Genomic DNA, 12,863 nt, shown 5'->3' on the forward strand with positions numbered 1-12,863 from the left:
TAGCACACATTCATGGGTGGCAAGCGTGGATGACTTGGGTGTGATAGAGCCCAAGGACAGAAAGGGAAGGGAAGGGAAGGGACATGACGAGGCTTCATTGGCCACTGATAACTCCGCTTGAGTCCATTTCTCAGATCTTGTGTAGTCATCAGTTATGACTGTCGGAAGGCTGAGTGCTCAGTGCTCAGGCACTCAGGGACTCTATGCAACCCCACGGACTGTAGCCCTCCAGGCTCCTCTGCCCATGGGATTCTCCAGGCAAGAAAACTGGAATGGGTTGCCATGCCCTCCTCCAGGGTATCTTTCCAACCCAGGGATCCAACCCAAGTCTCCCACATTCTAGGTGGATTCTATACCATCTGAGCCACCAGGGAAGCCCATTCCCAGGCAGTCCACTAATAATTATAATAACTAACCCTTATTGAGCACCTACTGTATACCAGGAACCGCACATTTTATACCCATCTTTATGGGCTTTGTTCGGATGGGAAAAAATTACGTCTCTATTTTTATTAACTCCTAATGGATATTCAGCATTTCCTTCAATTATGAGTATAGACAGCGGACCACAGTATTGTCAGTTTGCTTTCTGGTTTGTAATATTTTTTAAGTTTCACGTTATAAGCCTGTACTGCTTCTGTCGTGTTCATTTACTTTTTTTTTTTAAGGCTTTTATTTACTTATTTTTTATTTTTGGTGTGCTGGGTCCTCACTGCTTTGAGAGGGCTTTCTCTGGTTTTGGCGAGCAGGGGCCACTCCTCGCTGTGGTGTGCGGGCTTCTCATTGTGAAGGTTTCTCTTGTGGAGCACAGGCTCTAGGGCGCACGGCCTTCAGTAGCAGTGGAGCGTGGGCTCCGCAGTTGCAGCTCCCGGGCTCTAGAGCACAGGCTTAGTAGCTGTGACTCATAGGCTTAGTTGCTCCACAGCACGTGAAATCTTCCTGGACCAGGGACCAAACCCATGTCTTCTGCGTTGGCAGGTGGATTCTTATCCACTCCATCATCCGGGAAGTCCTTCATTTACTTTTTAAAAATAATTGTTCATTTATTTGGCTGCGCTGGATCTTAGTTGCAGCATAGGGGATCTAGTTCCCTGATCAGGGATCGAAACTGGACCCTCTGCACTGGGAACAGAGTCTCAACCACTGGACCACCAGGGAAGTCCCTTTCATTTACTTTTAACAGAAGTATTCGCCAAAGGATCTTTTCCAATGCAAACAATTTGATAACTTTTATTGTTTTATAACAATAACACTATAGTTTTCGTCACCTATGAATGTATGTATCTGATACCCTATTTTAACTGTCTGAGGCAGGTAGTCTTTTCCCTGACTTAAAGATGAGGAGACTTAGGAACTCCCCTGGTGGTCCAGTGGCTGCGACTCTGCTCCCAATGCAGGGGGCCTGGGTTCGATGCCTGGTGGGTAAACTAGATCCCACATGTCTCAACTAAAGATCCCACTTGCCGAAGTGGAGATGGAAGATCCTTTGTGCCACAAGGAAGACAGGGAGCAGCCATACAAACAATAAAACAAATAAATAAACATTAAAAAAAAAAGGTGAGACTTAGACTTAAAGATCTTAGGTCACTTGTCCAAGAGTGACAAGTGTCCACTGTCAGGAGCAGAGCTGAGACTAACAAGAATAACGCTGCGTTTTTCCCAGTCTATTTTCATCATTGTATACACAGCATTTTCTCATTTACTTTTTCCTCTTGGGTCACATAAAACTCTGTGAGCGGGACAAGGCAGAGCTTATCCTCATTTTACAGAAGAGGAATTTGAGATTCAGAGAGGTAAATAACGACTTGCCCAAGGGCTCATGTGGCAGTTTTCAGAGCTGAGATTTCATCTCAGCTCTGGTGGGGTCTGCTGGCTGGGTCTAGCCAAAGTGGGGTCCATTCACTGAGGGAGACAGGCACACAGAAAGAAAAGGGACAGCCTGACGTCATGTGCTTCAGCTTCGCATAGGCCCAGCTTTGGGGGGTTGTCCTACGTCCCTGTCCCAGGGGTGGGAAGGTGTGTTCGGGACTCCAAGGTATTGGACCAACCCCTTGTCTTGGAATAAACTGCGCACACAGAGGTGGGCTGCCTGGCTTTTCTCTACCAACTAGTTTCCCTCCTTCTGTGTGTGCATTTTCTAGCCCTGCTTCCAGCCAAGGACCAGCTGCCTGAATGGGAGTTTTCTAGACTGAAAGGTGAGACTCCCTCTCCTTGAACACAGATAACAGAGGGGTGGACACTTTTTGACAACCCAAACTGATCACCTGGTAAAGAAAGGGGAGAGAACTAAGGTCCAAGTGACTTTTCTGTTGGCATTGACCAATATAGTTTTTTAAAAAACTAGCCAAAAAAAAAAAAACCAAAAACCCTAGCGGGTTCATTTTCTTAAAACAATATATTTATTTGGCTGTGCTCTGTCTTAAGTTGCCACACGTGGGCTCTTCGTTGCCACATGTGGTAAGTTTAGTTGTGTCATGCAAACTCTTACTTGAGGCATGTGGGATCTTGTTCCCTCACCAAGGATCCAACTTGGGCCTCTTGCATTGGGAGTGCAGAGTTTCAGCCACCGGACCATCAGGGAAGTCTTGTAGCTCACTCATCTTCTAACAGTCTGTGTATGTAATGATGAACATGGCTCTAAGCTGCTACCTCGGTTCCTGGATTATGAGTTTTTGAGAAAAGTGCCCATTGATGTATATAGCACAGCAGACATGAAAGGCTCTGGCCACACCCAATAGATGAGCACAATGGACAGCAGCATTTGGCTATAAATAGAATCATTTAAATGTAAAAGTGTGATATTTTGATGTTGTGTTAAGGAAGTGTTGATAATCACACAGTGAGTGGATTGGTATCGTGATGCATTCTCCACCACCCGCTGTAACTCAGTTCAAAATATGGAAGCACATGATAGGGACTCAGTAAAACTTTCCCTGAATAACCCTGGGAGTCAAGCTGATCTGAGGAATTGCTCACTGGGCTTTTTGACACGACGATCAGACAAAGAATTTAAAAGTGTCCTGGGTATTCTGTGGTTATTCCAAGACTCACAATAATCTTTCAGAATAAACCATTGTCAAAGCAGTGTTGCCAATGAGAAGAAAGCCCAAAATTACATCTGCTTTCACCAAGGAAACCTCACGTGGTGGTAATCACTTCTTTCTACTCTTACTAGTGGTCTGACATATGAATGGGATTTGCTCCTGACTTGAGCAAGCAGGCTGCCTGCTGGGTGCCAGTTAACTTCTGATCAATGCAAATCAAGGGGCTGCCTGGGGAGTCCATTATACCCGCACTTAATGCCATGTGGCTGGCAGATCACCGCTGGGTGTAAATATTGAGATAGAGAGTTTTTAAGTGTCTGCAGCCCTTCACTTTCATGGGAACAGTGGAAGCAACCAGGGTCGAGCCCCCCCCCGCCCCTTTTACAGAAATGTCTTCTCTATCACCAGAGCTTCTCTGGTGGTTCAGATGATAAAGAATCTGCCTGCAATGCAGGATATTGGAGTTCGATCCCTGGGTCGGGAAGATCTCCTGGAGAAGGGAATGGCAAACTACTCCATGGGAGAATCCCATGGACAGAGGAGCCTGGTGGGCTACAATCCATAGGGTTGCAAAGAGTTACATGGTTAGCTCCTCCCATCAGTTGCTCAGGCTGATAGCCTTGAAGTTAGCTTGACATCTTTTTCTTTCATATTCCTGATCAGATCCACGAGCATGTCCTGTTGGCTATACTTTAAGAATGTATGTAGAATCTCACCACTTTTTTTTTTTTTCTGAAGATTTTTGGATGTGGACCATTTTTTCTTAAAGTCTTTATTGAATTTGTTGCAATATTTTTTTATGTTTTGGTTTTTTGGCCACCTGGCGTGTAGAATCTTAGCTCCCCGACCAGGGATAGAACCTGCATCCCCAGCATTGGAAGGCGAAGTTTTAACCACTGGACCACCAGGGAAGTCCTGAACCTTACCACTTTTAACTCTGTCCACTGCTACTGTACTGGGCTGAACGACTGTCATTTCACACCTGGGCCATTGAAATAGCCTTTTAGTTGGGTTTCCTGCCTCTGCCCTTTCTTATAATCCACACCCAACACATGAGTAGAGGGATCCTTTTGTAAAAATGTAAGACGAATTACATAACTCCTCTCAATTCTTTACAGAATTCTCCAGATCTCCATCCTGCTCAGAGAACAAACTCAAGTCATTATGGTGGCTTGTAATCCCCGTGACCTTTCTGAGTTCACCTCCTGGGACTGTCTCCCTGGCTAACTCCCCTGGGCCTCCTTTCTGTTCCTAGGACCCACCAGACGGGCTCCCATCTCCAGCAATTCCTACCGCTGATTTGTCCTTCTGTCTAGGACACTGCTTCCCAGAAAGCCCCACAATTCACTCCTTACATTCAAATCTTTACCCAAACATGCCTCTCTCGGTGAGACCTACCCTGGTCACCCTGTTAAAAAATTGCAACAATCCTGTAATTTCTTGACCAGCACCCCTTATGTGTAATCTCAGGGTTGCCTTCCCCACAGATGAGGAAGCCAGTTGTGTTCCCTGAGCTAGTCCAACTCACAGCCCGGCCAGCCCACTTCCACTTTTATTTTTCTCCATAGCACACTCACCACCTTTTAGAAGACTACAAAATTTTCTTTATTTGTTTTGCTCATTGTCTGGCTTTTCCCCACCTGTGACTTAAATATACATTCCATAAGGTTAGGAATTTTGTCTCTTTCCCCCCACTATTAAGTTGCCAGCATCTACAACAGTGTGTGGCACAGAGTAGGTGCTGACTACAGATTTGTGAATGGCTGACTGACAGGCTTGTTTCTTCCTTTTCAATCTTATACCTTTTGTTTTTCTAAGTGCTTTATTACACAGGCTGGAATACACTGAATAAAGTTGAAAAGAAGCAGAGAAAGATTTTTGTCCTTTCTGACAAAAATCTTGTTTAACATGTTACTTTGAACATTTTACTGTTATATATTAGGTTTACTATAGATTTTTTTTTTTGTAGGTACTTTTTATTGGGTTAAGGAAGTTTCTTTCCATTCCTAGTTTGCTGAAAGTTTAAAAAAATACATTGACATTTAAAAAGCTTTTGCACAACAAACAGAACTGTAAGCAAAATGAAAAGACAATCTAAGGAATGGGAAAAAATATTTGCAAACAATAAGCGATTAATTTCCAAAGTACGGTACATTGAATTAATGTGGTACATACAAACAATGCAATGTTATTCGGCCCTAAAAAGGAATGAAATTCTGACTTGTGCTACAGCATAGGTGTGCCTTGAAGACATTATACCAAGTGAAATAAGCCAGACAAGAAAGGAGAAAAAAACTCTTGAATGATTCTTCTTAGGTGGGGCACCTAGAACAGTCATATTCATTGAGACAGAAAGTAGAATAGAGGTTCCCAGGGACTGGGGACAGGAAGGAATCTGGGGCTTAGTGTTTAATGGGGACAGAGTTTTACTCTGGGAAGAGGAGCAAATTCTGGAGCTGGAGGGTGGTCATGGTTGCACAATAATATGAATGTACTCAATGTCATCGAATTGTATTCTGAAAAGTGGTTAAAACGGTTAAGTTTTGTGTTTTTTTTCTTACTGGAATAAAAAAATATTTCTTGTTAGATGTTTGGAGCAGGAGCATTTTTCGCAGTGTCGCTGGGCCTCCATGTAGAAACAAAATGCGGGCCCTGACATTCTAAACCATTGTGCTTGGTGACCTGCTCTGTGCTTGTCCTCTCTCGGCGTTTATATTGTTGGGAGAAAGAATGGTGCAAGCACATGATATTACAGCAGTTATTAGAAAGAGCAGGCAGAGCGTCCATTCCCAGCAGAATGCCTTTGAACATTTATTTTTGGCTGCACTGGGTCTTGGCTGCGCGGGCTTTCCCTAGTTTCAGAAAGCGGGGTGTACTCTCTAGTGGCGGTGCACGGGCTTCTCATCGGGGTGGTTTCTCTTGTTGTGGAGCACAGACTCTAGAGTGCTCGGGCTTCAGTGGTTGCTGCACGAGGGCTCAGTAATTGCAGCTCCCAGGCTCTAGAGCTAAGGCTCAACAGTGGCACACGGGCTTAGTTGCTCCAAGGCATGTGGGATCTTCCAGGACCAGGGATCGAACCTGTGTCCCCTGCATTGGCAGGTGGACTCAACCGCTGGACCACCAGGGAAGTCCAGCCAGCCACAGGAACCCTTTTAATAAAGAACAGAGGAACTTCTGGCACTGACGGACCCCACTTTGCCACCATACCATTTTCTCTCATGAATGGGCCGTGAGGTCTGTCCAGCTGCCCTGTGTAACCAGGGTCAGCTTTTAGTGCACCTGGTGGGGATGGTGTCTCTGCCCCAGGCTGTGAGCAGGGCTCTGGTGAAACCAGCTCCCACTGCTGGCCTTTTGGAGCCTCTGTCGACAGGAGGCTGTTCTCTCACGCCAGCCCCTACCTTCAGAATCGCCTGAGCTTCAACAACGTGCAGAGAGTCCCTTCTTGGATGCCGATCTCATGCCTGGCAGCTGCGCCCAGATTCCAAAGAGAGCCTCCCAGACTTGCCTCCCAAGCTGTTCTGCCTCTTCCTGACTTTGAGCCCTGATGCCCTCGGGCAGGGATGTGTCTGCATCTATAGGTGACATCATTGGTCCCATCATCTATATGGTGACATCATTGGACGGGAGACGTAGGCTCCTTTCTCTTCCCAAGCACTTTTCTGCAGCCGCCCTGGCTCCACCCATGAAAGCAGATCTATATGGGGTGGGGAGGTGTCTGCTGATGGGCTCTGTGTGTGGCTGCTTCGGCCAGGGCCGCTGCCACACCCACACACCTCCCCTCAGCACGCCCCCACCCTGGCTGTCCCGCTTAATTGCCTCACGCCCCCTCTGCCCTGCCCAGCTGGCCTGCTCAACCTCCTGGGCACAGACCACCTGCTCAGGCCTCTCTCTGGGACATTTGTCCTTAAAGCTCCTGGGCCCTGGTTCTGCTGATCCCACTGGCAGAGTTCCCCAGAGAAATGGAACCAACAGAATCATGCATATAGCAGATGGATGAATAGATGGGTAGGTAGATAGGTAAGGTAAATGGACAGATCCAGATCTATCCATCCTTCCTTGTGCTTGTGCTCAGTCACATATCTGTGTATCTAGGTCCGTCCACCCTTCAGTCCATCTAACTATTTCTCCACCTGTCCATCCATCCACAGATATTTATTCTAAGGAATTGGCTCACATGATTTTGAGGGCTGGCAAACCTGAAGTTTGCAGGGCAGGCAGCAGGCTGGAGACCCAGGGGAGAGTGGACACTGAGTCCAAACAGACATCTTTAAATCAAATGCAGTCAGCCCTCTAAAGCAGAGCTGGCCTCACCCTCCCTGTCTTCCTGGCTTGGGTTCCTGTGGTTTCTCTAACCCTCTATCTGTTCCCCACATCCCTGCCCTGCCCTCCACCCCCTTCCCTGACATGCTAAATCCTCTCCTCCCCCCATGGATGCCATTCACTTGGTTGATGGGAGAAGCCCTGCAGTTGGTAAGGCAGGCAGATCTGGGCTCAAGCCCAGCAGCTCTGTTCCTAGCTGGTGGCCATGAACAAGTCCCTCAGCCCAGAGCTTCAGGCTCCTCTGTGAGGTGGTGACGTTCGCCTCCCATCCCTCGAAGCCCCTGGTGGAGCAGGCACCTCCTTGGCTAGGACGTCCTTTTCTCTCCTGTGATGGAGCGAGGCCTCCTCCCGCACAAGGAGGCTTCCCAGTCCCCTGGCCACGCACACGGGTTGGAAGACTCAGTGTTGGTATGTCAGTTGGGGTCTTGTGAGAAACAGGCAGTGGAATGTGTGTTTACAGAGGGAGGTGGTGGGCACTGGAAAGTTGGAAATCCATGGGGGAGGCAGCAACTGGAAAGTCAGATAGGTGGACATTGCAGTCTGAAGGCAGAATTCCCTTCCCCTCACGGGACCTTGGTCTCTTCTCTGAAGGCTGGCAACTGATTGGGTGAGGCCCACCCACATTAGGGAAGGTGGTCTGCCTGACTCAGAGGCTATGAATTTAAATGTTACTAAGCATGTCTGAGAAATGCCTGCACAGCAACATCTAGAGTGATGTCTGACCAATAACTGAGCGCTATGACCTAGACAGGTCGACACATGAAAGTAACCCTCACGCCCTCCTGCAAGGCTGATCTCTGATGGTGCTGGTGCGAACTGGCTGACATACCAGTTGTTGCATAAAGTGCTTTCTTTGGCTTGTATGATTTAATCCTCATAGTAACTGTATGAAGTATGTTCTATTTTGAGCCTCAGTTTATAGAGCAGGGCCTTCAGGTTCCTAGAGGTTAAGTAACTAGCCCAGGGTTGCACAGCAAACTGTGGGGCTGGGGTTTGAAGTCAGGCAGTCCCACTGCAGAGCCCACTGCTTTGGCCTCACACCATCCTGCTGCCTCTCCCAGAATCCTCAAGAGACTTGGGCCTCTTCCCTCAGCCCCACTGGGACTTGCCGGTCCTCGAGGAATATCCCTTCCTCCCCCATGCCTTCCCCCATTCCCCTACTTGTTGGGAGCAGGCAGCAGGTTTCTGAAGTACTAAAGTTCAGAACTGCCTGTGGCCAGGCCTCTCTGACTCCACTTTGAGCCAGGGAGGGAGCAGACCTACCAGCTCTCTGTCTTAGCAGCCGGGGCACCCCTGCATGGCCACCGTTCCTGGTGGGGCAGAGGCCAGACCACAGTCCTGCAAATGGCACTGTGACCACAGGCTCAGCTGATAAAGTGTCAGAAGGAAGACCAGCTCTGAGCCACTGAGTCGAGTAAGGTTGGCCCCTCTTCCCCGCAGGGCCCTGTAGCCGGAGCACAGGCAATAACAGGACTTCCGCCTTCTCGGAATACTTGAGCAGCCCAGGAATGAGGTTTTATTCTGTCCTGGCAAGGCTGCCTGGGCCTTGGGAACTAGCATTCTGTCCCTGACCTCCCTGAATCTCAGGAAACTGTGATCTCTGCTCCGTGTAGCCCTATACTGGGTTTGCTTGCTGCCCTGGGCACCAGCCTCTTGCTAATGACTCTTCATAGAGTCATTTCATGAACCCAAGATGTTTGTATTATGATTCACATGGTGTTTATCTGTGTCTTGATGCGTTTATACCTCATATCTTTATGCCTTCGTGTAACTCAAGTAAAGAGGAAAAGATGGTTTCTAAGCTTTTAATGTTTCCAGGATTTAAAATGTACTTAAAGAAACTTGCTTGTTATTGTTTAGTCACTAAGTTGTGTCCAGCTCTTTTGTGACCCCATGAATTGTACTTTGCCAGGCTCCTTCCTCCATGGGATTGTCCAGGCAAGAATACTGGAGTGTATTGCCTTTTCCTTCTCCAGGGGATCTTCCCAACCCAGGGATCAAACCCACGTCTCCTTTGTTTCCTGCACTGCAGGTGGATTCTTTACCAGCTCAGCCACGGGGGAAGATGGGTACCATTATACACCCAGGACCTAACACATAATGCCAGGCACATTGTCCCCAATCTCAAGCGTTTATGGAATGACTCAAGACCTAACCTGGAAATTGAGGATGCTCTAGCAATTTATAGGTTTCAACAGCAGGGAATGTTGCCTAATGGCTTCCAGAAGACAAACAAAAGAGAAGGTGGGTATGACCATTTCCTGTGTCTAAAAACCCGACATGACTGATTTACAATGTCAAAGTCACCAGCAACAGTGCGTGGACTGAAATGATTTGCAGAGAGGAGGAAAAGTGCAGATAGGCCAACTTTCAGATTGTTGAAGGAAATCAGAAATGGGGAGCATGGGATAGCACTGCATGGGGCGCGGTAGTGCACAGTTAGCACTGTCTCCCAGGGCTTCCTGTCCAGCTAAGTCGGTCAACAGAGGAGGCAGTGGGGTGGTTAAAGGGGGCTACCTGGAAGCTCACAGAGAGTGCTGCCTGGCTGCTCAGAGCTTCTTGGCCACAGGACTCTGATTTTCAATCTGAACTCTGTCCCTAGTCTGACTTTAAGCATGTTACTTTCCAGCTCCCAGTTTCACATCTCTAAAACAGGGACAATAATATCTACCTCAGAGGGTTGTGGTGAGGACCAAAAAGGTCACAAGTGAAAGCATCCAGTGGTTTCTGGTACTTACGCCACATTCGCTCAATGTAAGTTTCCTACGCTTATTTCACTGACTGCTCTTCTGAACTTCAATTTTTTTCATCTGCAAAAAATGGAATATGTGAGAGTGCCTGGCACATCACTGAAGCTCAATAAAGGTTTTATTTGTAATTTTTTATGACTTTTATTTTTGAAACAATTTTGAAGTTGCAAAAAGTACTAGAGTTTTTCTATACCTTACACCCAATCTTCCCCTAATGTTACCATGGTACCTAATCAAATTAGTGGCTTCCCTGGTGGCTTAGCAGTTAAGAATCCTCCTGCAATGCAGGAGACTCAGAAGACCCAGGCTCGATCCCTGGGTTGGGAAGATCCCCCGGAGGAGGACGTGGCAACCCACTCCAGTATTCTTGCCCAGAGAGTTCCATGGACAGATGAGCCTGGTGGGCTACAGTCCATAGGATTGCAAAGAGTTGGAAGCGACTGAGCACACACACATGCGATCATATTAGTACAATGATCCAAACCAGGAAATCAACATCTCACAACTCAATGCCATTAACCAAACTACAGACCTTATTCAAGTTTCCCTAAGACGGCATTTTCTATTCTGGATTCCAAATCAGGATCCTACATCCCATTGAGTTGTTGTATCCCTTAGTTTTCTGTGACTTGTGACAATGTATTTTGGTGTTTGCTGATGTCAACATCTTTCTGTGTGTGCTGGTCAATAACTTGGGAGAAACACTTCTCAGTTGGGGTTTGTCTGATGTTTTCTCATGATTAGATGGTTACTCACTCTTCGCAGAAATACCACAGCAAAGTTACTGTGTTACTTTTTGTTTTTCTTTTTCCTTTATTGTGATAAAATACACATAAGATAAAATCTACCGTTTGAACCATTTCAAAGTGTACAATTCAGTGGCATTGAGTACTTTCACAGTATTGTGTGACTGCCACCTCCATGTAGTTCGGGAACATTCTCATCACCACCAATCCCCAAAAATCACTAATCTGCTTTCTGTCTCTTTGGATTTGCCTATTCTGGACATCTCATACACTGGAATTGTACAATATGAAGTCTTTACTGATGGGCTTTTTTCACTTAGCATCATGTTTTCAAGATTTACCCAGGTTACAGCAGTGAATCAGCCCACCACCCCCTTTTCACGGCCAAATAATATTCCACCATGCAGACAAAGGGCATTTTACTTTATTTTCTAATTCAGCAGTGAAACCTGGTGAGGCAAAGTGGTCGCAGACCCTGGTGACTGGCAGGAGGTACTGTGAGGTGTGTGGATGACAAAGTCAGGACTGGTGCCCTGGGAAGCAGAGGGCTGTATTTCACCTTGCAGACAGCACTCACCAGGTCACTTTTGCTTTGAAAACTTCCTCTGTGGAAACGGAAAAACAGTTGTCCAGGAGGAGGGGAAGACGACCCAAGGACGGGAAGGGAGACCCTCCCTGGGGCTGCAGAAGCTGCGTCTCAGTGGCACCAGCTTTCCAGGGTCAACCACGGCCTCCTTGAGGCTCTGTCTGGCCAGCAGAGGCTGGGGCTCGGACTGCACCGCGATGGTCGCCACAAACACGCTCAGGTCTCGAGTCTCGGGTGACACTTGCTCATGGCTTATGAAGAAAGGGAAGCCTCCCTTTAGGCACAGGCAATAGTCGCAAACTTCCATTTATAAACAAGGTGTGTTGAGCGGGAGGGCAAACATTTCCACGTCCCAAACGTCGCACCTCAGCAGCTCCTTAACTAGTAGATGCCCTCAGGTTTCCCCGAGCGGGTCTGGGGGCCGACCTGCGAGGAACGGCGGTCTCTCAGCGGCGTCGGTAATCCCCGCATCGCGCGCAGCCCGCGGTCAGGGCGCGGCGCGGCCCCGGGCGCAGGGCGGAGGGCGGGGCCTCAGCACACGGCCCGCCCCTGTCCCGCAGCCCTGTCGTCCCGGCGCGCGCACCGTGCGCGTGCCCCGGATCTGGCGGCGGCGTGCGCGGGCCGCGCGTGCGCGCTGCGGCGGGGCGAGGGGCGGCGCGGGCGCGAGTCTGTCAGTGACAGCGGGAGGGGGAGGGGGCCGGAGATGGTGGCGGCGGCGGCAGCGGCAGCGGCGGCGGCTCTTCCGACATGAGGCAGCGGCTGCGCGGGGCTCGGCGGCGGCCGCGGCCGGAGCGGCATCTCTAGCTCAGGAGGCGGCCCCAGGCGGCGGGCGGGCGTCCCGGGTCGGCGTCGCGGGAGCGGGCTCTGCGGCAGCGCCGCGCACGGGCCGCCGGCTGAGGGGCCCGCGCCCGCCGCGCCCTGCGTTCGGCGCCCGGCGGCTCCGGGGCGCGGGGCATCCCCGCCCGCCGCGTCGGCCCCGGAGGCCGGGAGGGGCGGCGTGGCCGGGTCAGGCCCCGCTAGACGGGCCGCGCCGACGGGGGCGGCTGCAGCGCCGCGGGCTCCGCAAACTCGCGCGGGGCGCCGGGCCTCGCCGCCCGCCCGCCCGCCACTCTCGGGGCCGCCGCGCGGGGGGCGGGGGCGGGGGTCCGGCCGCCGGCCTTGACGCGGCTGAGGCGCCGCTCGGTGCGCAGCATGAGGGGCCGGCGGCCGCAGCCGGGAGAGCTGTGTTTGCGAGAGCGGCCCGCGGCGTGAGAAGGCTCGGCTGGACTTCCCTCAGGAGCGGGCTGCGGAGCAGGCGAGTGCGCGCGGAGGAAACGCGCCGCGGGCTCGGGTGGCGCTGCACGGGTGCGGGGGCGGCCGCCCGCGGACCCCCAGGCGCTCCTGGTCCGGCCGGGTGGCTGCGGTCGGCCTCGAGGGA

General features: G+C 50.1%; 1 protein-coding gene across 6 annotated transcripts in view; it reads left to right on the top strand.

Annotated features, from left to right (window-relative positions):
• The first annotated feature begins 12,600 nt into the window (after positions 1–12,600).
• The window catches only part of ADCY9 (adenylate cyclase 9), a 105,264-nt gene continuing 105,001 nt past the window's right edge, over positions 12,601–12,863 (top strand). For all 6 annotated transcript variants that reach the window (XR_015154851.1, XR_015154850.1, XM_086376025.1 and 3 more), the window contains exon 1: positions 12,601–12,740. The gene's annotated coding sequence lies outside the window, so the exon portion shown is untranslated. The remainder of the gene's footprint in view (positions 12,741–12,863) is intronic.

The sequence above is a fragment of the Bos grunniens genome, chromosome 25 (genome assembly GCF_055505025.1).
Source record: "Bos grunniens cultivar Pamir isolate PY7600 chromosome 25, Bosgru_T2T1.0, whole genome shotgun sequence".
NCBI lineage: Eukaryota > Metazoa > Chordata > Mammalia > Artiodactyla > Bovidae > Bos > Bos grunniens.